Consider the following 25479-nt stretch of genomic DNA (forward strand, 5'->3'; position numbering starts at 1 on the left):
CTTTTATGGGGATTTTTTTCATAGCAGATTAAAGAAGGGGGGGAAGTGTTTTCTCAAAGTCAAATGCTCTGAGTGACTGCTTAAATTGCAGATTCCAATGGGGTTATACATAGAAACTTCTCATTAAACCACAGGGGTTGGAATGGTGTCTGCTGAAGGTATTGGGCACCTCTGTGGAGGGAAGTGAGAATTCCCAGTTAAGTATTGATTAAAAATAACTCTTGGTCTGTTTCAGAAACTAAGATCCATCTCAAAAGTCTTCAGTTCATAAGCAAAACTTGTTAACTTAATCCTGCAAAATACCCATAGATAATTTCTCTTTTCTTATGTTTGAGTGATGTTTGAAATATCTAATTGATTTTAAGGTATCTAAAGGGTTGCATTTTAGATTGGTATAATATTTCCCTGCCTCAGATCAAATGTGAGCTTCCTTCTTATAAAGAGTTCCATTAAAAAGGTTGAATTCCCTAAATTCTTGTTGACCCAATTAAAAAAGTGGGAGACTATCAACTTCCTTTACCATCCCCAAAAAATGGGGATTTGGGGCGTGGAATGCTTCAGATAGATGATCCCAAACATCACATGGTCATTCAATTATTATTTTATATTAATTTTTGAGTGTTCCTATTTGGGTTATATTGATTTCCATTGGAGCAGAAGGAAAGAAAACATTGGGAATAACACCGGGGAATTTTGGGTTGGGTCATAAACAATGTCATGGTCACAGAAGGTTTTTGAAGGTGCCACCACAACCCATTAGCACCAAGAAAAATGTGCCCTTCCCACTTCTATAATTTTAAGCTCTAATGTTGAGTATTTGTTATCCCAGGAACATTGGGGATGCAGGTTGAGGAGATTTTGAGGGTCGTTCAGGGAATTTTAGGATCTGCTGTACAACGTAGGGGAAGCTGCAGTCTGGGACCTCTTTGGAAGAAACTCTTCCTTTTGGGAGCCACTGGGTTTTGACCTTCACATTTTTGAGCTTTCATCTTCTCCACTCCTTTCCTCCTAATGCCAAGTGTTTCATCCCAGTGGAAGGGCAGGGCCCTGCTGATGGAGGAATTGTTCCCTAAAAGGCTGAACCAATTAATTTTCATAACAACTTCTTTATCTTCAAAGTCAGAGGCCCGTGCTGGAGCCCTGTCACTGCAGAGTGGAGGTGACAGTGACATTATTGTCATATCTTGACATTTTGCCTCAGAGCAGGAGGGATCAGTGTTGTCTGCCTGGAAAAACATCCAAAAGAAAGGAATGCCGTATTGAAAAACAGAGTATTGAGCAGTTAAATTCCATATTCCTGTTTGCTGGGCTCCTTGAAAGCCAGCAGAAAGATGGATAGAGGAGGGAAAAATTGTAAAGTTCCTTGGGGAGAGAGCCCAGAAGAATTGTGAGCCCTTCCAGAAAGTTTTGGTGTTCCAGAGTTACCTCTCAAGGCAAAACTCCTTGGGAGAAAAGTCTCCTTGGCAGCAAGTTTAACCTGGATTCCTCTGCAAGCAGCAGTTAATTAGCTCCAGCTAATTGTCCTTCAAGGGCCTATTTTTTCCAAGGGGAGGTTTGTGGTAGGGAAGAACTGGGAACATAAAACGTGGGCAGGTTTGTGAGGCTTTATGCAAATCCCATGGAATGTTTTTGCTCGTCTTTTTTTAGCTCCCATCTCCTTTTCAGAGCTCACTGCCAGCTGGGAAAAGGCCTTGGGATGCCTCCTGTGGATCAAATGGATCAGGATGACCAAGGGCAGCTTGGGCAGGATTGGTGTAGTGGGAGGTGGAAGGGGTTGGAACCAGATGGGCTTTGAGGTCCCTTCCAACCCAAACCATTTTAGGACTGTAAATGCCTACAAAATTAGTGGCACTGGAGTTTTTCTCCCCATTTCCATGCTGGAGCACATCCCTGGAGTCACAGAGCTCAGGGCATGGCTGAGAGGATGTTAGGCAGAAGTTACAGGCTTGAAATATCTTTCCATGTATCCATCTGTCCTCCAGGCCTGGAGGAGCTGAGCTATTTATTGAGTTTATTCTTATTTTAGAGGCGTTTTCCTGCTTTTTGTCAGCTTGGGGTTGGCAGTTCCCTTTAATGTCCATCCTTGGTGTTCCCTCTCTTAAATCAGCAATTGCAGACACGTCATCTGTGAGACCAAGATTTTAATTGTAGGCTATGATTTTAATTATAGGATTGTGCAGACTGTAATATGAATTATAATATTCTACTCCTTGAATGTATTCAAATGACTTAATGAATTAATTAACTAATGGATATTATAGTTGCCTCCTAAAAAGGGAAGGAGAGAGGCAAATTTGCTTCATGCTCTGAGGAAATGAGAGTCTAGAAGACTCCCAGTGTCCCAGTGCCAGGCCCAGCCATGGTGGCATTTAGGGCATGAAGGAGATGCCCGAATCATCAGGATTATCTCAGTGTAGGTTGCTTCCAGATGGAGCCACTCCAGCAGCTTCCATAAATCCAGGAGGACACAGGAGGGTGGCTTCTGCTGCAGCTGGTGGTGCCAAGTGGGGCAAGGTTCAGTGACCCCCTTTGCTCAGGGCACACCAATCCCTCCTGCTGGGCTCTTCCCAACCCAGGAACTCTTGGCATTGATCCTGTGCAATTATTGGACCCTTACCAAGGCTGGAGAGGTTCCTCTCTAGCTGGTGGCACCTTTCCATGGCAGCGCTGTGGCACAGCCACACCACTGAGGTGTCCCTTGCCATCCAGCTGGGACAGCTGGCACTGCCTGGCTGTGCCCGGCCAAGCACAGTCCCCAGAGGCACTGTCCCAGTGCTCCCACCACATTCCCAGCTGGCTCTCAGTGCCCATCTCCTGTGGCAGCAGGGCTTGGGATTGATCCCCAGCTGAAGCCTTGGTGCTTTGAGAAGGCTGCCCTAGAGCAGAGGCCAGACAGAGCTAAAGAATAAAGCAGGGATTTATTAAAAGGCCTCCATGGATCCACCTTGGGCAGCACAAGAGCCCAGCCAGGGCTGCACCCAAGGTGAACCAAAATGGGCACAAAATCGACCCCTGGTCACAGGGTCTGTCACTGTGATCAGTTCTGCTCCATTTGCATCTTGGAGTTCATTGTCCAATTACAGCTTTAGGTTATGAAGTCCCATCCTTTTTCTTTTTCTCTCTCCAGCCCACGTTGTTTGTGCTCTTGTGCCTGAGATTTGGATCATTTGTCCTTGGTCCCCAGCTGGAGCAGGAATTGTTTTGTCTCCCTGCTCTGTGCACAGAGCTCACCATCCCTTAGTGTGAAGACAGACCCACACACTAAAGCAGCACAGAGTCTGAAAAAAAGCTAAAACCTGAGGCATCAGAATAACCAACAAACCTTAAAATACTTCACAGCCTGACTTGGCCATGCTGTGTATTTGTATTTTAAGCAGGACAAAGAGTTTGTTAGGGTGAGGGGATGACAATTTTGCCTCCTGTTGCCATTTTCTTCCAATCCAAAACACCCATGGAAGGAGCTTGGGGCAGAGTTAAACCAAATGGATCCACCTTGGGCAGCACAAGAGCCCAGCCAGGGCTGCACCCAAGGTGAACCAAAATGGTCACAAAATCGACCCCTGGTCACGGGGTCTCTCATTTTAATAAGTTCTGCTCCATTTGCATATTGGAGTTAATAGTCCAATTACAGCTTCAGGTTATGAAGTCCCATCCTTCTCATTTTTCTCTCTTCACCATTGTTTATACTTTTTGGTCTGGAGCTTGTAACAATTGTCGTTGGTCTCAAGTTGGAAAAGGATTGTTTTGTCTAACTACCCTGTGAAGAGAACTTGCTAACACTCCATATGAAGCTCAGAGTTACACACTAAAGCAGGACAGAATCTGAAAAATATGAAAGCTACGACTTAAGGCATCAGCCTGGACTCTGGTGCCTTCACGCTGTTGCTCCAAGCTCTCTGCAGGTAGAGGTTGTTCTGACTGCACTTCTCCCATGTTTTATTTCCCATCCCAGCTGAATGGCAGCCCTGGGGGAATGTCTGGATACTCACAGCCAAAATCAGCTGCTTTTTCCAGAGCTTGAGGGGACAGGGACCTTTATTTAGTGTATGATGCCTTTCCATGTCCTTGCAGCCCCAGAGCCCTTCATCTTTCTGGAGCTGTGTTTTAATGAAGAGCTTCATTAACAGTTGGACTCAGAAATCTGAGAGCTCTATTCCAACCTGAATGATTCTATTCAAACCTTTTGTTTCAGATCCCTTTCCTAGTTCTCTTTTTCAGTCCCTGAGATGTCCTTTTTTTCACCTTACACCCCCTCTCTCACTCCATTTATTCATAAAAGAGCATCCCAGGAGTTCATTGACTTAATTTTGCTGCAGAGGGTGGTTATGAATATTTTCCCTTTTATATACCTATGGAAATGAAACGATATAAAACTACAAAGATATCTAAGGAAAAGAAATAAAGGGTAAGAGGAGAGAGAGTAGAGGAAAGATCCCACCATCCAGAAATGAGACTTGGTTGTTGCAATTTTGATATATGTGGGTCCAAGTGATGGTCACAGTCTTGATCCAGTGAGGATGAGGAAACACTGAGGCTGGATTGGCCCTTCAGCTCTGTAAAAGGGAGCAGAAACCAGCTTATTTTGATGGAAACTCCTGCTTTGGTGTGATGGAAAACCTTGGGAAAGCTTTGCCTGCAGATGCTGCCTCTGCAGGGCTCTGTCCAGCCTGCTGGGTTGGACATCCAGCCTGCCCTGGGGCTGTGTGGCTAAAACAGCCCTGGGTGTTAGGGAAGGATGGTTTTATTTTGTTTAGAAATACAGCTGAGATAGATTTTAACCCCTGCCAGAAGGGAAATGGGCAGAGTTAGGGTTCCAAAACAGGAGCTGCCAGTTAAAGAGGATGATTTAGTGAGGATCTGACTTGGTGCTGGGCTGGAAAACTTTGGCTGAAACAATCCACCAAGGCATGGAAAGTCATTTTTCCTCCAAGAGACAGAATTTGCTGGCTTTGCAGCATCATGGAGCTGTGCTGAGGGGCTCCATCCCCCTCTGTGTCCCTTGTTCCCTGAATTAGGGACCATCTGGGAAGCAGCTTTTGCCTTGGCTATCCATGGTGCCAGACTGGGGAGAAATCCTGTGGGATGTGCAAAAAGCTGGCAAAAAGCTCCTCAGGGCTATAAAAAGAGGTTGCAGTCATTTCTTTTAAGCTGTGTAAATAATTAAAACTCTTCTCCTCTCTGGTGAGGGCTGTGTGGAAGCAACAACTGATCATCAATACCTGCTCAGTTTGTGTGAGCTGGAACATTTAATATTCAGAAAAACTGAGATTTTAGGTGGCATTACTTGGCCTCTAATATGGAAAAGCTTTTTCTCTTCCTGCTGGAGAGTTTTGCATTTCCCAGCATTCAGCCTTAAATGATTTGTCATTCCATCCTGAAGCCACTGCTAGCTTGTATCCACCTCTGTCACATTTTCCTGATTGCTGGAATAAATAGGGCTGGAATTAGAAAACATCTCAGAAATCATTTGAAAATGTGAGAGCCCAGCAAGAGAGCACGCAGGGTGATGTCCCTAAGTGAAGGTAAATGCTAAATATGACTTTGTTTATTGAGGGGGACTTGCTGTTTGTTTGCAGACTTGAATTATTCACACAGAGACCACACCAGGCAGACTTGGTGGCTGCTTCCCTCTGGAGAAAGAGCACTGGGAATGCTCTGTCACCCACCAGGGATATGTGAATGAACTTTTGAAAGCCAGGTTGTTTTATTTAGGTAATAATCTCTGTGCTCTCCCCTTGCTCCGCTGACCTTTGGATGTGATAATGGGCTGGGGCATGGCAGATGGTGTGGAAAAGCCAGGGCCTCTGAAGGGGGCAGCTCTCCCAACAGCTGGCTGCATTTCTTTATGGAATTGGGGCTGTCCTCTTTCTTTTATGGAATTAGAGCTGTCCTGAGGAAGCAAAACTGCAGCAGAAATAAATCATCCTTAGGATAACAAATTCCAGGGGGAGCAGAAATGCAATGTGGACGCCTCCATGTGCATGGCCATTCCAGCTGCACGTGGTGGGAGCACTTGATGGTCTGGGCCTTGGAAATATCAACCATTCCTGTGGCATGGATGGGATTCCTTCTCTCAGGAGCTGCTGGGAATACTCTGCTAATCCCAGAGCTCTGTGCAGTGCTGGCTTGGTGCTTTAACCAGAAACCTTGGCCAATTTTGGGGGGAGTAGGCAAAGGCAGCATTAAAACATTTCCATGCACCCCTGGTGGTGTAAATTGGTTGTCCAGCATATTTTGGAGCTGTCCAGAAGGTTTATCTAAACAGCTTTTAAGGATGACACCACTGGAAGTTGGGCTATTTCTGTCCTGCTGTTATCTGCCGACTTAAATAACAGGGAGGCACTTGAACAAAATGTGTAATCCAAATAAAACTGAGTGATACTGCTGCTACAGGGAAACAGTGGTTTTGGAACTGCTGGGAACAGGTGGGAGATCATTTGTGCCTTTCCTAGAGCTGCAGTTCTGTGTTAGTCCAGTTCTGCTTGGCTCTGCCTCAGCAGCTCCAACAAGCTCAGACCTCACTTTTATATCCAAGAGTTTGTAAGGGGAAGGGAAGAAGGAGATGTAGAGCCAGTGAGAGATGAAGGGCAAGTATGTTGCTGGTGCTGGTACCCAGGAAAGGTCTGGCAGGAGAAGATTTGGGCCCCAGAGGGAAGCACCAGGGCAGGAGGTGGTACAGTATTGTCTCCCTGATTTCAAATTATCTTGGCAAAGGCATTGCCAGATAAAGAAGTTTCTTCCCATTGACCAAAAAAACTTTCCAGGCCAGGATTTATGGGAGTAGCTCCAAGGTTTGGGACTGCTGGTTGTTTTAACTCAGGGAGAGGGGAAGGAGCAGAGGGTGGAGGTTCCTATTTCAAAATGAGTGAATATTCGTTGTTCTCCCTGCCAACATCAGTGAGTGTGGTACCCAGAAACTGCCCACCAAATTCAGCTGACCCCAGGACAGAAATTGTGTCACACTGGGAGATGAAATTCAATCACCCAACTGTGAAATGGAAGAATTTAATCCCACTTTAAGTGAAAAACACAGTGTAGCCTTAACTCCAAAGCTGCTGCAGACCTCCATCTCACCAAAACAGCTGAGCCACCCTTTTCCATCTTCTTTGTAGAAAACAATCACTTTTCCTGAGGGCTCAGATTGCTGTCCATACACAGCTTCCAGTGTAAATGCAGTCCCTGTTCCACTCAGGATTTCTACCCCATCTCAGCCTTACCTGGAGAGCCCCTTCCAGGGCCTAAAGGGGCTCCAGGAGAACTGGAGAGGGAAATGGGGACAAGGCATGGAGGGACAGGACACAGGGAATGGCTTCAAAATGACAGAGTGAAAATTTAGATGGGATATTGGGAATGAGGAATTGTTCCCTGGCAGGGTGGGCAGGCCCTGGCGCAGGGTGCCCAGAGCAGCTGGGGCTGCCCCTGGATCCCTGGCAGTGCCCAAGGCCAGGCTGGAAAAACCTGGGACAGAGGAAGGTGTCCCTGCCCATGGCAGGGGTGGCTCTGGATGATCCTTAATATCCCTTCCATTCCAAACCATTCTGGGATTCTAGGAAAGTATTCTAGGACAGATCTATGCCTTTCCTGCTCCCAGCTGTGGGACCCACAGGATGACGCTCCTGTTGTTGGGATCACCAGGAAGGTGCCAGCCTCCCATGACAGTAATATATACCATAACACTGAGTAATGGAGGTTTATTTATGTTATTATTATGTTATTTTGTTACTCTTACTATTATGACTATTATTATTACTATTACTATTATTACTATTATTACTATTATTATTTTTTTCTCACGTGCTTGTTTGCAGCACCTGAGACAAGCACATGAGAATGCCAGACAACTTGGAATGCCAGAATGGTTTAGGTTGGAAAGGACCTTAAAGCCCATCCAGTTCCATGGGCTAGGACACTTTCCACTGATCCTAGGTTGCTCCAAGTCCATCCAGCCTGGCCTTGGAGCAGATTTAGGGCATCCCAAACCCCACACTAGTCAGTGCACTTGGTTTTCCTGGCTGTGCTCTGCTCCACTTACATTGATTTGCCCTCAGTTGCATTTGCTCCATTTTCTGTGTCTCACTGAATGCTCCATGAAATGATTTGAGAAGTGCTGGGCTCTAAATCTTTAAATCATCTGAAAAAAAAAAAAAAGTGAAGAAAAAAGAAAGGAAAGGCAGTTGTCATGATTTAGCTGATCCCACAGCTTCTGCAGACGTATAACAAGATGAAACATCAGAAATATAGATAAGATGACATTGTGAATATGTGTGAGAGCTCAGTGCCTGTAAACCTTGAAAGAGGAGATGAAAGCCTCATCTGGCCCATTATGTTGGACATTAATGTAAAACTGCCTGGAGGTTTTTAATGGGGCTTTTGTTATTAAATTTCTGCTGCGAGTTAAAAGCCCCTCATCCGTGGCTGTATTTAAAATTCATTTTAGTGCTGGCAGTGAGGTGTTCCTGGCTCTGTCTGCTCAGCAAAGCAGCACAGGGAGATGTGTTTGAGCCCTGTCTTTGCTGTCTCTTGGTTTCCTGTCATTTCCTGTACAATTGTTGAGTTGCCCTGTAGAAAACATCAAATAACATCATTTATTGATCACAGAGCGAGGGATTAGAGTGATACCATGAGCATCAAAGTGTGCCATTGGAATCTGCTCAGCTGTTGATGATCTGTGTTGAACAACTCTGCCATACCTCCCCCAAGCCCTTCAGAGCTCCAGGTCCTGATCTGAGTCTGTCACAGACAGGTAGAGAAATTATCAAAGAAAAGCCTCATAAAATTAAGCTGAATTAATAGCTGGCCTGTCACTTCTAAGTGCAGCGAAGTAGTCTGCAAGCTCCCATGTAAAAACAATCTGGGGAATGAGAGCTTGTTAACACAACAGTCTATTCCTAGGGTGTAAAATAAGTACATCTGTATAAACAATAAGATCTGTCTCATAAGAATCAGTAGAGAAAATATGTAAACTAAGCAGAAATACAGAAGTTTGATAGATATGCAAAATACCATGTACCAGCCAATGTGGATGTATTATCAACAAATAAGATTTGACACAGAGCCTTCTGATAATCCTATAAAATATAACCTACACAACAATGATCTGGCTTTTCCTTCATGAAGATAATGCAGTCTTGGCTAACTTATTACAACATTAGTCTGGGATTAAACCTCAGAGCTGGGTCCATTTCCATCCCAAGATGCTTCCTTAGCAAGGTGCATTCCTCACACAGGGATCCTTATTCCTTCACCCCTTTGGAGGCTGCCCCTGTGCAGGAGTGGTCTCATTCCTCTTGGAGGGCAGCATGGAATTCCCATGGCTCAGAACTCCTTGAGGAGCCCCAAATGGGAGCAGGGCTGGCAGCAGCCCAGGCCGGGGCTGGGACTCTTGGAACACACAGGGAAATTTCCAGGGAGTCCCTGCAGATGCTGGCTTGGCACAAAACTGAAAGCCTCCACTTTGAAACATCAGCTGTGCCCTTAAATTCCCCCACTTCCAGCTTCCCAGTCATTTCCTACACTGCCTGTAGTTCAGCTTTGAAAGCTGTTTTACCAACCCCACTGCTCCAAATCAGCTGTTTTAATAAGGATGCAGGAGCTGAGTTGTCATATTTTGCATCTGGGTCAGATTCAGACATGAAAATATTTAAGAGTTGAGCAAGTGCTTAGTGAGGACGTGACCTCCTGCTTGGAAAAACAGCAGATCCAGGAGAAAATGCTGCTCCAAGGCTTTTGCTCCCTGCTGCTCACACGTGCCCTTGCTAAGTATTGAAGCTGACATTTAAAGCAAAAAGGATTTGCTCTCATGTTTTATGGTTGCAAAGGGTAAAGTCCTGCAGGAGTGAGCATTGCACCGGTCACAGACCACACTCAGCACTTCCCAAAGTCCTCTGAGAATTAAATAGATTCATGTTAAATATGAAAATTAAATAATAAAATGAAATAGATGATATTTAGCTGGTTTTAGTTGGTTTTAGCTGGTTTTTCTTGCAACCAGCTAAAACTCTGGTCATTTGAACTTCCTTTCACTGAGTTTGGGAAATGCAGCAGCAAAATGAAGAATATCTCCTCCTGTTTTCTGTTTGTGTTTCAACCTCTCCATTGTTTCCCAGGCAGGCAGGTTTTTATCAGTGCCTTGTTATCCAACTCCTTGGAAATGTAGAAACCACTCAGACTTCTCAGGAGAGCCAGGAGAGGGTAAAGGCTGGGAACAAGTAATGCTGTACCTTCCCTTTCCTGGTGGGTTGCTGATGGTTTGAGGTGGGAGTCTCTCCACTCAAGTGTCCTTTTATGTGAATCTCTTTGCATGGCTTCAAGCATTTTGCAACATCGTTTTAAACACACCTGGGGGAAAGAAATTCAAATATTTGTTTGACCTTCAGCATCTCCTGTGCTGTTATACAGAGGAGGGGAGCATAAGAGAGCTGAGCTTGGGGGGTGCCAGGGGCTGCATTGCTCAAAACATCAACAGGAGCTGCTCCAGGGAATTCTCCTTTTGAGTCAGTGAGGGTTGGATGGCACAGCCTGGCTTGGAAATGAAAATAATTGCAAACAACTCAGCTGTTTGAAAGTTTTCCTAATTTTCCCCAAGTTTCAGTGGATGGCATTGCTTAGAAAAAGAAAATTTCTAGCAGAGGCCATCACTCCTGCTGCAGGGGCTCAGGAGAGGCTGATCTGTGTCACCCCTTTGGAGAAGGCACAACAGGGATGCCAAAGGATTTGTAAATGGCATTGAAAGTGTCTCTAGAAAAATAAAAAGAGACTCAATCATATTTTATTATGGCCTTCTAAAAACTCTGCAGGGCTTGGAATAGATAGTAGTCCCAGCAGTATCTCTCTCCCATTTTCCAGTGTTCTTGTTGGGAAGAATCCTACTGTCATGTTGGACTTGAATTGATATTTTCAAAGTGATAATTTTCAACCAACTTGATCATTTGCCTGAAGTCCTTCAATTAAAAAAAACCCATTCACTGTTAAAAAATGAAATTATCCAGGACCACTTTCATTATACATCCAAAAGCATCCAGCCTGCTCTTTCCTCAGAAACCCATTTTTACAGTTCTTTGTACACACAACTTCAATCCTTCTGCCAATACTCATTTAAAATTATGAACTCCACCTAAGAAGGTCCTAAATTAGTGCTTGTTGCCCCATTCCCACATTGCAAAGCTCCAGTGTTGAGGGATGGGAATCCAGAGTGACTTGGGGTGATTTGGAGGAGTCAGGATCAGAGCTGTGAATGAGGAGCTGAGGTTTTGCTGCCTCCAAAACTGAGTAATCCAGAAAACAGCTCAGTTTCCAGCAGTGGGATCAACCTCTTCAAACTGGGGTGATTGGGGGAATCAGGATCAGACCTGTGAATGAGGAATTGGGATTTTGCTGCCTCCAAAACTGAATAATCCAGAGAACAGCTCAACTTCAGCAAGTGGGATCAACCTCTTCAATTTGGGGTGATTGGGGGAGTCAGAATCAGACTTATGAATGATGAGCTCAGGTTTTGCTGCCTCCAAAATTGAATAATGCAGAAAATAGCTCAGTTTCCAGAAGTGGGACCCTTCCCAGTGAGTCTGGGGCATTATCATTTGTGTGCCATCTCTTTATTTGATAAGGTGCAGCCTTATCTGGCTCTGCCCTTAGAAAAGCCCAGTGCCCATTAGTGATATTTATTTGTCTAATAAAACACAACATTGCCAGCTTGGACCTGTTCATTTGTATTTTACACTTCTGCTCTTTACTCTCAGTTTCTATGGGAACCTGGGCTGTTACAGCAGTGGGGAATAAAGAGATGAGGAGAAGTCTTGGAAAACACAACTCTTGTTTCTCCTCTGAATTGGCAGGCACAAACACTCAGCTTAGATCCAAATAAACTGGGAAAGGAGCAATCAAGACAGGAGAGTTGATGATCATCAAGTCCCTCCTTGCTGAAACATTTTCTACTTGGAAAATCCAGGTGTGATGCTGAAAAGCTGGGATTGAGGAGGAGATAACAGGTTGTAATGCTTGACTTTATGGCTATTTTAGTCCAGAGTGCTCCAGTGCAACTGCAAATTTTATCAAAGCCCTCTCTTTTTGGTGTAATTAATTAGAGATGATGAGGTGGAAATGTGGTTCATGTACAGGTCTGTACATGAGAAACACACTGCAGGTCACCCATTCCAGGGGATCCTTCAGGATCTGCTGTTTCTCTCAGTGGTTAATGCAGATGAGCTGAAATAATGAGCAGGAAATAATTAGGAAAATCCCCTTAAGGACATCGCTTGCAGCACCATGATGTGAATTCTGGACAAGATGCTGGGCTCAATGATCTGACAAGTCTTTTCCAACATAAGTGATTCTGTGTTTGCACTTCAGCCTGACTGGGAAGGATGTGAGTGCAATGCTCTGAATGCAGACTGTCAACAAGGTGAAGATGAATTTTACATCTTCCAAGAGGTCTGTGTTTAAAATCCAGCAGATTTGGTGGGGATATAAACAGCAAAAAAGGCTTTTGAAACAGTTGGCCCAGAGCACCTGGGGCTGGCCCTGGATCCCTGGCAGTGTCCAAGGCCAGGTTGGACAGGGTTGGAGCAACTTGGCACAGTGGAAGGTGTCCCTGTCCATGGCAGGGGTGGCACTGGGTGGGCTTTAAAGTGTCTTCCAAACCATTCCATGATTCTGGGATTTCAGCAGAGTCACTTGCTCAACAGCAGCAGAGCCTCTGATGTTGGAGGCTCCTTTTTCCACAGCCCTTGGGCTGAAATTGGCTCATCCTCCCATCCCTGAATCCAGGGGAGGGGTTTGGAGCCCTGGCAGCTTTGGAAATACCACAGCTGAAGCCTCAAAATCCACTCTGCTTAAAAATAAACAGAGAACCACATGTTTTGTGCCTTAATAAGCTAAAACATTGGCACCTACTTAAAAAGCCAGTTTTGATTTAGTCCTGAGGGATGCAGACACTCCTAATCCCCATGTATAGCTTACAAAGGAGCTTTGCCCCCCCTGCCTTGCCTGGTGTTAATCAGGCTGAGGTGCTTGACAGGAAAATCTGACAGAATTATGTTTGTTTGGCACAGAGCTGAGTTCAGGCCTCTCCTGATTCATTTTCAGTCAAAGGGAAGCTCATCTGAAAGCTCCACCACTAATTCCAGGAAAGGAAGGAGGCATTAAGGCTCTCCTGGGAGTTTCAAGTGACAGCAGAGCCATTAGCAGAGGGGAAGTGCAGGAAGATGATCTTTATCAGAAACTACATATTTGGCTGTAGAGCTCAACCCCAGGAATCACTGTTTACCCCTTGGTTAAGGATTGTTTTATTACATTTAAAAAGAAATGTTTCTGGGTCTCTCATCCTCTCAGTGAGCAGCAGGTCGAGTTTGGGTGTTCACTAAAGATGATGAGAGAGTAAAACCTACTTGTGAAGGAAGAGATGATCCCCTTTGAAAATAGAAATGGGTTTTTGGAAGGGTTTTGTGTAGACTGGAGAAGTCTAAACTAAGGTTTTGTTTAAACTGGAGAAGTCACTGGAGAAGTGAAGGCCTTTATAAAGAGTCTCCATTTTTCTTGGGGAATCCCTTCAGGCACTGGAAAGCCACAATAAGAGCTTCTCTCCAGGCTGAATAATCCAAACTGTCCCAGCCTTTCCTCCCAGCAGAGCTGCTCACCTCTCTGCTCATCCTGGTCCCTCCTCTGGACTTGCTCCAACAGCTCAAATCCTTGCTGTGATCTGGGTTTTTTCTGGAATGCTCACGCAAAGGGATCATCCCCTTGGGAGGGCTGAGATTCCTGCTGGAAGAGCACAAGGAGGGTGGGTTTGGTGTGCAACATTCTGCTCCTTGTAAAACCTTTCCAGAGCTCCTGTGAACCCACCAAGCCTGCCAGAATATTCCAGGGAATATCACCACACACTTGCTCTGCTTCTTCACATGCTTCCTGTTCTCCTGAGGAGAAAAACGGGCCTTTGACCTGATCCCAGACATCCCAGAGGTGATCTGCCCCAGGGCACATCTCCAGTGTATCTTCATTTTCCACATCAGGAAAGAGATCTGAAGAGAGGAAGCAAATTAACCAAAATTCATAAAAGATCAGGTCTGACACCATCCTGCTCTCTCCCATCTTTTGGGAACAACTGGCAGAGAAGGACCCCAAGTGGGAAGAGTTTCACCTGCAGAATTGTTTCCCCTGTGAGGAGCTAACACTTTGTCTTTATAGCCTAGAACTAGACTGGAAAAGTCAGGTATTTAATGTGGAGAGGAGTTCCTAGAGCAGGGCATGTTCAGCATGATCCCAGATATTAAACACTCAGATAGTCCAAAAACCCCTGGATTTTAGTGAAATGTCTCCCTTTACTAAATATGCCTTGAAAATGGTGAATTGTGGGCAATTTTCAGGCTGGAGAATCTCAGCTTACTCAGCCATGACTCCTGTGGTGCTGTAGTTTGTATAAAGCCAAAGTGTTTTCCTGCTGCTTTCCTGGTGATCCCTGGCATTCCATCCTTCTTCTAGCCCACCAGCATGGAGCTGATGCTTTCCTGTGTTTATCTTGAGGAGAATTGTCATCCCAGAGCCTGGTTTTGGCATTGGAAGTTTGGGGTTTTTTTTTCTATATCTGTTTGATTTCATCTTTATTGGGAAAGCACTGAGGTGCTTCTGCCAGGCTCTTCCCAAGGTCCTTCTGCAGCTCACTTTGGTTCCCTCTGTTTCTTCTCTGCTGCTCTGAGTGGCTGAACGTTCACAGAAACCTTTTAGGAGCCTTTATTCATCTGAATTTTGACTCGATGAAGAAGCAGCAGCCCCAGCCTCAGGGTTACAGGTGGTGGCCTCCTGCTCTCCAGAGCAGTTCTTTGTCCATGAAAAAACCTCTCCTTTTGTCTCCTCACAGCTTTGTGTCTTCAATGGCCTTTGCTGGGGAACATTCTGAGAGAACTTTTGGAAACCACACAAAATCCGTTGAGCAGACCAACCTTAAGTGTGACCCTTTCAGGGACCTCCATATGTCCAATTGTGGGAAATCGATTTTATTCTACTCTTGGTGAGAGTTTTCACAAAGAAAGACACAGGCAATACAAGCCAGAGGTCCCCAGGTCAGCTCTGCAAGATTGTCACAGAATCCCAGGGATAACTGAGGCTGGAAAATCCCTGCCAGCCCATGGAGTGCCAGCTGTGCCCAGTGCCCACCTTGTGCCCAGCCCAGAGCACTGAGTGCCACCTCCAGCCCTTGCTGGGACACCTGCAGGGCTGGGCACTGCAAAGCTCCCTGGGCAGCCCCTGCCAAGGCCTGGAATTGAATTCTAAAGTTGAATGATAGAACTGGGATTGTGGGTGTGGAGTTTGAATAGAAGTGTGTGATATCACATGGTGGGAAACTTAAGAGTTTAATGTTTTAGAATACAGTAATATATATAAACAAGATGGAGATTTCAGGGCAGAGGCTGGTCCCTCTTCTTCACCTTCTTCTCCATGGATTTGGGTGGTTTTGTGTAACTGGATAAGAAAGTCTGCATTGCAGGCCATGGGTGGTTGGTTATTGAGTCAAAAGTAAAAATAATTCAGGTGTCATTTCTTAATTGGACAGTTTATCCTTAAAAGGCCTTGTAGAGAGAGAGATGAGGCTCCATTTTTAGTTTGTTAGAGTGAAGTGCTGTAGAACTCAGGGTTTGTGAGACTGTAACTGAGATAAGAACTAATTCACCCTTTGCATGCAGAAATTGCTGCTGCTGTCCAAGCTGAGCCTCCCCTGGCCCAGCTTGAGGCCCTTTGCCCTTGTCCTGTCCCTGTTCCCTGGCAGCACAGCCCGGCCCCCCCTGGCTGTCCCCTCCTGGCAGGGAGTTGTGCAGAGCCACAAGGGCCCCCTGAGCCTCCTTTGCTCCAGGCTCAGCCCCTTCCCAGCTCCCTCAGCCCCTCCTGGGGCTCCAGCCCCTTCCCCAGCTCCGTTCCCTGCCCTGGACACGCTCCAGCCCCTCCAGGGCTCTCTGGCCAGGAGGGCCCAGAGCTGGACACAGCCCTCAGGTCCCTCAGCAGGGCCAGCCCAGGGGCCAGGCCCTGCCCTGGGCCTGTGGCCACCCCATGGCTGGCACAGCCAGGGGCCATTGGCCTCGTGCCCCCTGGGCACCCCTGGGCTCCTGTCCAGCCCTGGCACAGCCCCCAGGGCCTTTCCCCAGGGGCCCTTTGCAGCCCCTCTGCCCAGCCTGGAGCTGCAGGGCCTGGGCTGAGCCAGGGCAGGACCCAGCCCTTGGCCTTGCTGAACCTCAGCCCATGGATCCAGCCTGTCCTGAGCCCTCTGCAGATCCCTCCAGCACAGCCACACTCCAGCCAGAAATATTTTTAAAAGTTTTGTTGTCTCATGAGGAAGCAGTGAGGGTGTAAATCTCCAGCTCCATGCCCGTGTATGGAATTCCAGTATATCTGTGCTACCTACAGAAAAATTATGTCAGGAAATTAGGGGAGGGCACTGGGAGGGGAGGCATGGCTGTGGGGACAAAACTGTGATGAAAATAATTAGGATGTTTTGAAAAAAACCATCCTGCTAATTATCCTGCTCCATAAAAGCAGCACAGGAACCAAATGAGGGTGTGGAGGAGCACACAAATGTCCCCAAAGGCTGGACCTTCCTAGGGCTGTTTAAGGGTGTGCAGAAATGGGCTGGAGGATCGTCCTTGGAAACGTGGGATATTCCTGCCCTCCAGTGGAAGTATGGGAAAGTGCTGGAGAAGGGATGGGAACCTTCAAAGGGATGCTGAGAAACCCTCAGGTTTCTTGATTTTGATCCTCTGTCCTCTGAGCTGCCCCTGGTGTTGTGTACCAGAGCCCTTGGTCCCCTCTGTGTCCCCACCCCAGAGCTGCTGCTGTGCCCATGCTGGTTTTGGCACTGGAAGTTTGGATTATTTTTTTCTATCTCTGTTTGATTTCATCTTTATTGGGAAAGCACTGAGGTGCTTCTGCCAGGCTCTTCCCAAGGTCCTTCTGCAGCTCATTTTGGTTCCCTCTGTTTCTTTTCTGCTTCTCTGAGTGGCTGAATGTTCACAGAAACCTTTTAGGAGCCTTTATTCATCTGAATTTTGACTCCATGAAGCAGCAGCAGCCCCAGCCTCAGGGTTACAGGTGGCTCCTTGCTTTTGATCCTCTGTCCTCTGAGCTGCCCCTGGTGTTGTGTACCAGAGTCCTTTGTCCCCTCTGTGTCCCCACCCCAGAGCTGCTGCTGTGCCTGTGTCCCATTGAATTTTCCAGGGCTGGGGTGAGATTCCAGTGTTGGGAACATGGTTTGGAGGGGTTTTGGGGAGCTCTCACCCGTGCAAGTTCAGTTCCTGGGCTGGCACAAGCCTTTCTCCAAACTCAGCAGAGTGTGTGGGAGGTGTTTTAGGAAATGTTGTGCTCCATCAGAAAAGCAGGAATGGTGTTGAACTGCTGGGATGTGCAGGATTTGGTGGCTGGATTCCCCAAATGAGCCAGCTTGAATCCCTTTCCCAGCCAAGGAGTTACCTGAGGTAAAAATCCCCTGGGAGTTCAGGTGGTTTTGTTTGGGTCCTTGTTTTCCCAATCCCTTCCTGATTAGCACAGGATAATTAATAATCCAATGTTGTCAGAGCACTTGGGAGTTTCTCCTCTGGAGAATTTCAGCACAGCAGCAGCAGAGCAGTGAGAAATCTGTTTCTGCCTGGCTGCCACGTGTTAAAGAAATAAATAAATGCCTGATAAGAACTTCCTTTTATCTGGTCAAGACAAGCTGTAAGATTGAGCAGCTCCTGTCTCACCATGTCAGACACAAACAGCTTCCAGGGCAGGCTGGGAAACACAGCTCTGGGTTGTAGTGCTCTCAGACACTACAAGGAGGGGGTCTTGAGTTTCCCAGTTTATCCCAGTTCTGTGCAGATCTGCTGGAAGTCCCTCAGTGCATCCAGCTGGGTCCTGTCTCTGCCCATGCCCTCCAGCAGATATCCAGAAGGGGGAGAAGAGCAAAGAGGTGATTATTGATTTATTAATTGGCAGCCTCTGCTCTCCAGTGATTTGGGACTCGGGCACTTCCTGCTGTTGATGCATTTGAGCATTCCTTGGTGGGTTTCTCTTCCCTGAGTCTGCACAGCTGCTCTCCATGGCACAGCCTGACCTTTTCAACTTTGACCATCTCCTGCCAGTTGTCTTTTCCCCTAGCACAGAATCCCCTCCAGATCTGTGCTCCTCACCATCACTTTCCAGTACCTTTTCCAACTTTACTCCTAAGCTTTTGAGGTGAGGGCAGTAAAGGTGGATGAAACACCATCACCACCTGCTTGTGTAGGATTTTTTCCCCCCCCTCTCTTCATTCCTACAGGATTTCAAGTGTAGGTATTACCTTGTCCCTCTGTGTCTTTAATTCCTTGCTCAGTTTTTCACCTTGGGCTTTTGTTTGCTGCTTTTGGTGATTTCATATCTTTGACCAATGCTGTCACTTCACTTCTTCTCCTTGTTTTTCCAGTTCATCCCTAAAGATGTTCAACAGGAAGCATCTGAGCACTGCTGGCTTCCCTCCATTAGGAAAATGAGCCATGCATTTCCCATTTTGAACTTTTTTTTTTGTTTTAATCAATGTACAGACCTTTCTTCTTATATCCTTTCTGTAAGAGCCTTTCAAACCTCGTCAGATGCCGTTAGGAAATCCAAGCCAACTGTATCCAGCAGATCTCTCCTTCCCATGTGCCTGGGGACTCCTTCAAAGAGCCCCAGTAGGCTTGGGAAGCTCCTTGGCACTTCCCCAAAGAACTCTGATTTATCCATGTGTCAAGTGCTTCTGTTGGGACAGATGTTGGGTTTAGGGAACCAGAGGGCTCTGGATCCCATCAAAAAGCCACTTCCATCCTGGAGGTCACACAGAAGTGCTGGGGGAGGCCCATCTGGTCCCTTGGTGGGCTTGGGTCCCCTCCTGACACTTCAATGGGGTTCCCCTGGAGCTTCCCTGGGAAGGAAGATGTGCTGGGAGGCTCTCCCCAAGAGCTTCCACGTTGAGCCCAGGGGTAAAAAGTGCACTGAGCTTCTCTCACATGGCTTTGTTCTCCTTGGTGGGCTCTTTCCAGAGGGTCTCTGTAGGGTCTCTACAGCCCATGGTCAGGCTCGTGCTGCTGCTGTGGTCAGGAAGGGTTTATTATTTGGTTTGAAGCCTTTTGAAGTTGTTATTTGCCTTTTTTTGTTCTGTCTTATGGAGTTTTTCCTTTCAACTGGACATGGTTTGGTTCTTTTTTCTTTCCTCTTTCCTGATTTGTTTGAAATTACTTCATATTTGAAGGGTGCTCTTGCTTTTAATATCCTGGCTCCTGCTGCCACTCAGCCACTCCAAATTCCTGCTGGCCTCTCCTAGAACCATGCTGGGTGTGATGGCTGTGTCCAAATCCTCATGTGCCGCTGCTGAGATTTCATTCTCCTCATCAGCTCCTTCAGCTGCTCTTTGAATTCCCTTTTGTGACTTTTCAAGTGGTGCTTTTGAAACCTCTCTCCAGCAGTGTTAGATCATATTTTTTCTCTTACAAGGACGTTCTTCCAAGGGTAAGACTTTGAATTGGGCCTGGCTTATCTTTTCTTATCTATCATGTGGTTGTGGCTGCCCAATCCCTGAAAGTGTCCAAGGCCAGGTTGGACAGGGCTTGGAGCAAGTGGAAGTTGTCCCTGCCCATCACATGATGATTTTAAGGTCCTTTACAACCCAAACCAGATCACAGCCACCCTTGCCCATCCTTTGGGTGCCCAGAAGTCTCATCCTTCCTTGCTTACACTGGAATTTCCAGCTACAGTTAATTTTATAATTTGTTTTGTTAAGCTCATTTAGCACAATAAATCACTCTTTTTTAAGTACAGGCTGTTTGGTGTAGCCTTCCTGTCTCCAGCATCTTCTGGGGGTGTAATTCTGTCATCCCAGAGATAGCCCTGTGCCAAAATAACCTTCCTGAGAGCTGAGACCTTCTAATTCTCCTCTTCTTCACCCTTCAACCTTTCCTGGATGTCTGTGCATGCACAGGTTCTTTGGTTTTCCTGCTTCTCCAGATTTTCTCCAAATGGACCTTTCATTCTTCAGCCTTTTCCTGCCTTTTGCCACGTAAAGGTTGTTTGTGTGGAGATGATGAACTCTTCCTGCCTCTGCAGAGTCCACCTCACGTGGAGCCAAAAGGACCTGCATGGCCCAAGCCCTTGATTCTGCTTTTCAAAGCAATGCTCACACAAAAAAGCAAAATCTCAGCAGGTAGCTCTAATTAGAAGTGGGTTTGGAGCAGGGAGATCCCAGGATGGGGTTGGTTGTGTGGAACCCAGGTTCAATGAGCTCTTCCCATATTTTCATCTGCCTGCAAGGGAAGCACTAAACCCCTCTTTGTGAGGGAAAATCTGCTTCCTGCCTTCTCCCACTTTTCCAGTAGCATTTTGTGTGATGTTCCCCTCCTTCCTGCCTTCCTCTTCCATGTCACCCCTTTTTTCCCAAGTAAATTAGGATGGAAAATGGAACAGCTTCCACCAGCAGTGGCAGCATGGCTGGAGCATTGGCCAGAGGCATAAAGATGGAGAGACAGGACACAGGGAATGGCTTCCCAGTGCCAGAGGGCAGGGCTGGATGGGATATTGGGAATGAGGAATTGTTCCCTGGCAGGGTGGGCAGGCCCTGGTACAGGTGCCCAGAGAAGCCCCTGGATCCCTGGCAGTGCCCAAGATGAGGTTGGAGCAGCCTGGAAGGTGTCCCTGCCCATGGCAGGGGTGGCACTGGATGGGCTTTGAAGTCCCTTCCATTCCAAACCATTCTGTGATCCCATGAAATGCCCCTCAGCAGCCCTCGGAGAAGGAACACACGTTCTCTCAAGGTAGAGCTCTGCCTCTTAGCAGCTGCCATGCTGGAATCCCTCTTGCAAGGGATTTTCTCCCAGAGCATTTGGACCATTGGGAAAAAGAGCCGGGGGCAAAACAGTGGCAGAGCTGCCTGAAACCCCTGGGACTTGAACAAATGCACAGTAAGTGGTGAACACAGCGAGTTGGACAAATAAATGTGTCTGACATCATCAATTTATTGATCTGTTCCCCACATTCCTTAAAAAATTTAAGAAGAGAAAGCTGCAACCAAGTTGCCATGGTGACCTTTCCCATGCAGGTCCTGCCTGGAGGCTGGAGGTAAAAGGGCTCCTTGGAGCTCAGCTGAGCCATTTTTGGGGTTCTTGGGATCTAATTAGCACTTTGCAATTAGCTGGGGAGATTCCATCTTCCACAACTGTGATTTGAGCAATTTCAAGGCGTAATCAGGCTGAGCTTTCCTTGAGATCATGTCTGGCCTTCCAAGGGTGGAACTGAGGCTCTTTCCCAATGAATCCCAACAATTTTCCCTAAAATACCTTTGGTGTTGCTCAATGGTACCTTAGAATCCAGTTTGGGATTTATTGCCCTTGCAGCGTTCATTTGGAATTTTAATGTAAAATTCTTGTTTTCCTCAGTATCCACAGCAGCCTGGGTTCCCCTTGGTGTTTTCCAAAAGAAAAAATATCCCCAAGGGATCTGTAGGTATTGCCTCTGAATTCAGTCAGAAAAGTGAAAGGAAACACACTTGGTGCCTTCTTTTCCAAAGAGATTTTATTGTTTATAGATCCAAACTGTTGAATACAAAACTAATGAGGACAAACGAGGGAATTCAGGGAATTGTCTCCTTCCTCACCAAAATACTAATTTTTTTCCCCTTCTAAATTATTCAAGGATATCAAAGATCACTGTGGGAGGTTTGTTTTCCACAGCCTTCGTGTTATTCCTTTAGGAATAGGGGGGGTGGCTGTTCTCACAGAAATCTGAATCTGCTGAATCTGGGGGTTTAAACCCCAATTTGCCCCAGGAATCCATGATTTGAATATGAATTTATTTGGCTGTTGATAAATAACATCTTACTGCTTTTCCATTTTATACCAAATATTCCCAAATTCCCAAATTCCATTTTATACCAAAAATTCCCAAATTATTCCCCATAAATTAAAAAAAAAATTTCCCCAAAATCCCCCAAAATTTCTGCAAAAGTTCCCCAAAAATCCCCCCAAATTGCGTAAAAATAAAAAAAAAATCCTCCAAAATTGCCCCCAAAATCCAAGAAAATTAAAAAAAAATCAAGAAAATTCCACAAAAATGTCTCAAAAATTTATTAAAAGTTATGAAAAAAATCCCAAAAAATTTATTAAAAATTCTTTTAAAATCCCAAAAAAATCCCAAAATTTCCCCCAAAACTCCCCTGGATTTGGCTCCTGGTGGTGCTGCCAGTGACCAAGGGACAGCAAAGAGGGACAGATGAGTGCCCAAAAAATGCCCCAAAAAGTGCCCAAAAATGCCCCAAATATTTCCAAAAAATGGTAAAAATATTCCCAAAAATAGAAAAGAAATTCCCAATGGAATGAAATTGAGGTTGTGAGAGGTCTGAGTGCAGCATTTGAGGTGCTGTGAGAGGTCTTCTGCTTTTCCTTAGGATTTTGTTCCCTGGGCCAGGATAGAATGTGATGTGAGGCATTTCTTTGGCCTCCAGCTAAAATCATCCAGAATTAAAACAAGAGACCAGGAAAAGGGGAGGGAAAAGAGAAGGAACAACCTCATCCTTAAGCAATATCCTCTAATACTGCACAGAACAGGAAACTCCACCAGAGGAAGGAATACTCCACATCCTCCCTCCGCCCCTTTTAATTAAAATGGATTAAAATCTGGGGGGTTTAATCAGACTATCCTGTAGGGTGTCTTGTTTGAACTATTTCGGGACATTTTGGGATGAGGAACAGTACAAATGTTGTTTTACCCAGAGTAAAATGAATGCAGCACTCCCCAGAGCAGGAGGTGGGGACAGTCCTGTTGGAAGCATGGAGCTGTTTCCTTAGGAGTTCAGGATGAATGTGTGCATCTGAAAAACAAATACACATTTCCATGGGGATCTCCCTGTGACTTCCAGGGAAAATCAGGGGTTGTGTTCCCTAAAAACCCTCGTTGTGCTCTCCTGAGAGCACCTGGGCTCTGATCTCTACAGAGTTCCCATCAGTTGGCATTTTCTATCCTGGTTTTTTTTGGCTCTTCCACCAAAATTGTAGCTTTTTCTGGCCCATCAGCATCTTGTGGATGTGTAATGGATAATTCCACAACTTGTGGGAAGTGGAGGGTTAGAATTTTGGGAGCTCAGACTCTTGAGGGCTGTTGTGAGCTTTAAAGGGAATGATGAACTTCTCTGTATTACATGAGGAGAGGATCCTCTGTGAATATTTGGGGGGAAAAAAGGGTGAAATTTGCATTTGAAGGGGTTTTCTCTCAGATGAGGTCCACTGTGGGGTGGGAGGCACTGAACCCAGCAGCACAAGGTGTTTAATGAGGTATCACCAATCTCTTGGCACATTTAGGGCTTCAACAAACCTCACTTCAGAAAATTCAGACTTTTCAAAGAGCCTGGATGAGGAGAAGCACTTTCTGAGCTGCTTTGGCTGCATTTCAGTGCGTTCAGTTACAAGTCTGGGTGAGGTCTGTGCAACATCCAAGTCTTCAAAGCCCCATGATGCCAACAAACCTCTTTGTTTAACTACTGAACTAACCTGGGATGAGCTCAGCTTGCTGCAACAGCACAACATCATGTTTGTGGTGCTGAGCTCTCACTGAAAAATGATTTGCTTTTAAAAAGGGGAGGGGACAGATGAACCTGTGAGTTTTTTAACCCTATATATATTTAATTTCAGATCCCCTTCCAGAGGAAGTTAGAGATGCCATGGCTTTAATGTCTGGTTTGGCTGCCACTCAAAGCTCTCTTTCTTCAAGAAAATCTGAAGCAGGGAGTGTGCAGTTTTCTCCTGATGTGAAAGGCTGTGAGTTCAGGTTCTGGGGCATCCAAGAGAAATTCCCAGCCCTGAAACCATGGACTTGAAAAGAAATGCAGCCTTTTTTTTTTTCCATGCAATGGTCTCAGCAACTGCAGCTTCAAAGCCAGTGGCACCACCAGCACATGGCTTTTAAAAATCCCAAGGAAAAGGCTCTTGGTTTGGATTTTTAAAGGTGTCAGATGTGGAAGACAGTGAGAGGAGCAGCTAAATCAGGAGTTAAAGCCACCTCAGAAGGATGGGCTGGAAGGAGGACACCTGACCTAAGGAATACCTGGGTTATTATTCCCATCTGTTTGCCCTGGATCCATCCACAGATCCATATTTCCACTCTTTCAGTGTGGTTTGCAATTTAAAAATAATAATAATTGAGAGTAGAAGATGAGTTTGGTGTTCTCCTTCTTCGTCTTCCTTGGGGCAGGGCAGCAAATCCTCATCTGGAGGTAAATCCTCTCTGAGCAGCCAGGGTCAGTGGGTGGCATCCATCCCTCCCTGGACTGCATTGGCATTATAGGGTAGCTAATCCCAGGTAGGAATTATTGATGGAGACATCCTGGAATAATTCTGGGATCTGAATTTGTGAGCAGGCTCATAAATGGCAATAACGTGACAGGGCTGGGAATGAATTCAGTGTTCTGTAATGTTTGTGATGGACAGGAAAACAGGCAAAGAGCTGGGCTTTTCCTTGGAATGGCAGCTTTTCCTACAAGGATCTTGTGATGGACAAGGAAACAGGCAAAAATCTGGGTTTTTCCTTGGAATGGCAGCTTTTCCTGAAAGGATCTTTGGGAAGTTCCCAGGTACATTTGTGCATCATGAGGAGATGGACATGTGGTACACAGAGGAAGGAGCACAGAGGCCTTTCCCCTGATGTTTCAGGTTTTAGCTTTTATGTTTTTCAGATTCTGTGCTGCTTTAGTGTGTACTTCTGAGCTTCACACTGAGGGATGGTGAGCTTTCTGCACAGAGCAGGGAGACAAAACAATTCCTTCTCTAGCTGGGGACCAAGGACAAATGATCCAAATCTCAGGCCCAAGAGCACAAACAACGTGGGCTGGAGAGAGAAAAACAAGGATGGGACTGCATGGGCTAAAGCTGGAATGGGACAATGAACTGCAAGATGCAAATGGAGCAGAACTGATCAAAGTGAGAGACCCCATAACCAGGTGTCCATTTTGTGACCATTTTGGTTCACCTTGGGTGCAGCCCTGGCTGGGCTCTTGTGCTGCCCAAGGTGGATCCATGGAGGCCTTTTAATAAATCCCTGTTTTATTCTTTAGCTCTGTTCTAGGCCAGCCTTCTCAAAGCATCACCCCTACACTCAGGACATTGTTATTCCCTGCTCTCACTGCCTGCTCTGCCTCTGAGGGGCATTTTGGGGCCAGCACCCCCTTCCAGCTAATCCATGAGACCTGGGGGTGCTCAGATCCTGGAGAAGTCTGGAGAGCAGGTTTGGCCTTTTCCAGCAAGGGTTGGGTTCATGCCCTGGTTGTTTTTTCCTGCTGCAAAGGTTCATCAAGGAACACCTTCCCCCAGAAATCCTGACTCCATGGATGGATATGCAGAGACAATGCTGGATAAGAAGGGCTGGGACCTCTGAGAGGATGAGTGGCACCACACCACTAAGAAATAGGGATTTGCTCTCAGTGCCTTCCAGGAATTGCTTCCAGGCATTCCCAGGCTCTGGATCCTGCTG

The 25479-nt window shown here is 46.1% G+C and overlaps 1 protein-coding gene across 3 annotated transcripts in view; it reads left to right on the forward strand.

The window, feature by feature from the left end:
• PRKG1 (protein kinase cGMP-dependent 1) overlaps positions 1–25479 on the forward strand; it is a 412591-nt gene that overhangs the window by 354783 nt on the left and 32329 nt on the right. The window lies entirely within an intron of this gene.

The sequence above is a fragment of the Molothrus ater genome, chromosome 8 (assembly GCF_012460135.2).
Source record: "Molothrus ater isolate BHLD 08-10-18 breed brown headed cowbird chromosome 8, BPBGC_Mater_1.1, whole genome shotgun sequence".
NCBI classification, from domain to species: Eukaryota; Metazoa; Chordata; class Aves; order Passeriformes; family Icteridae; genus Molothrus; species Molothrus ater.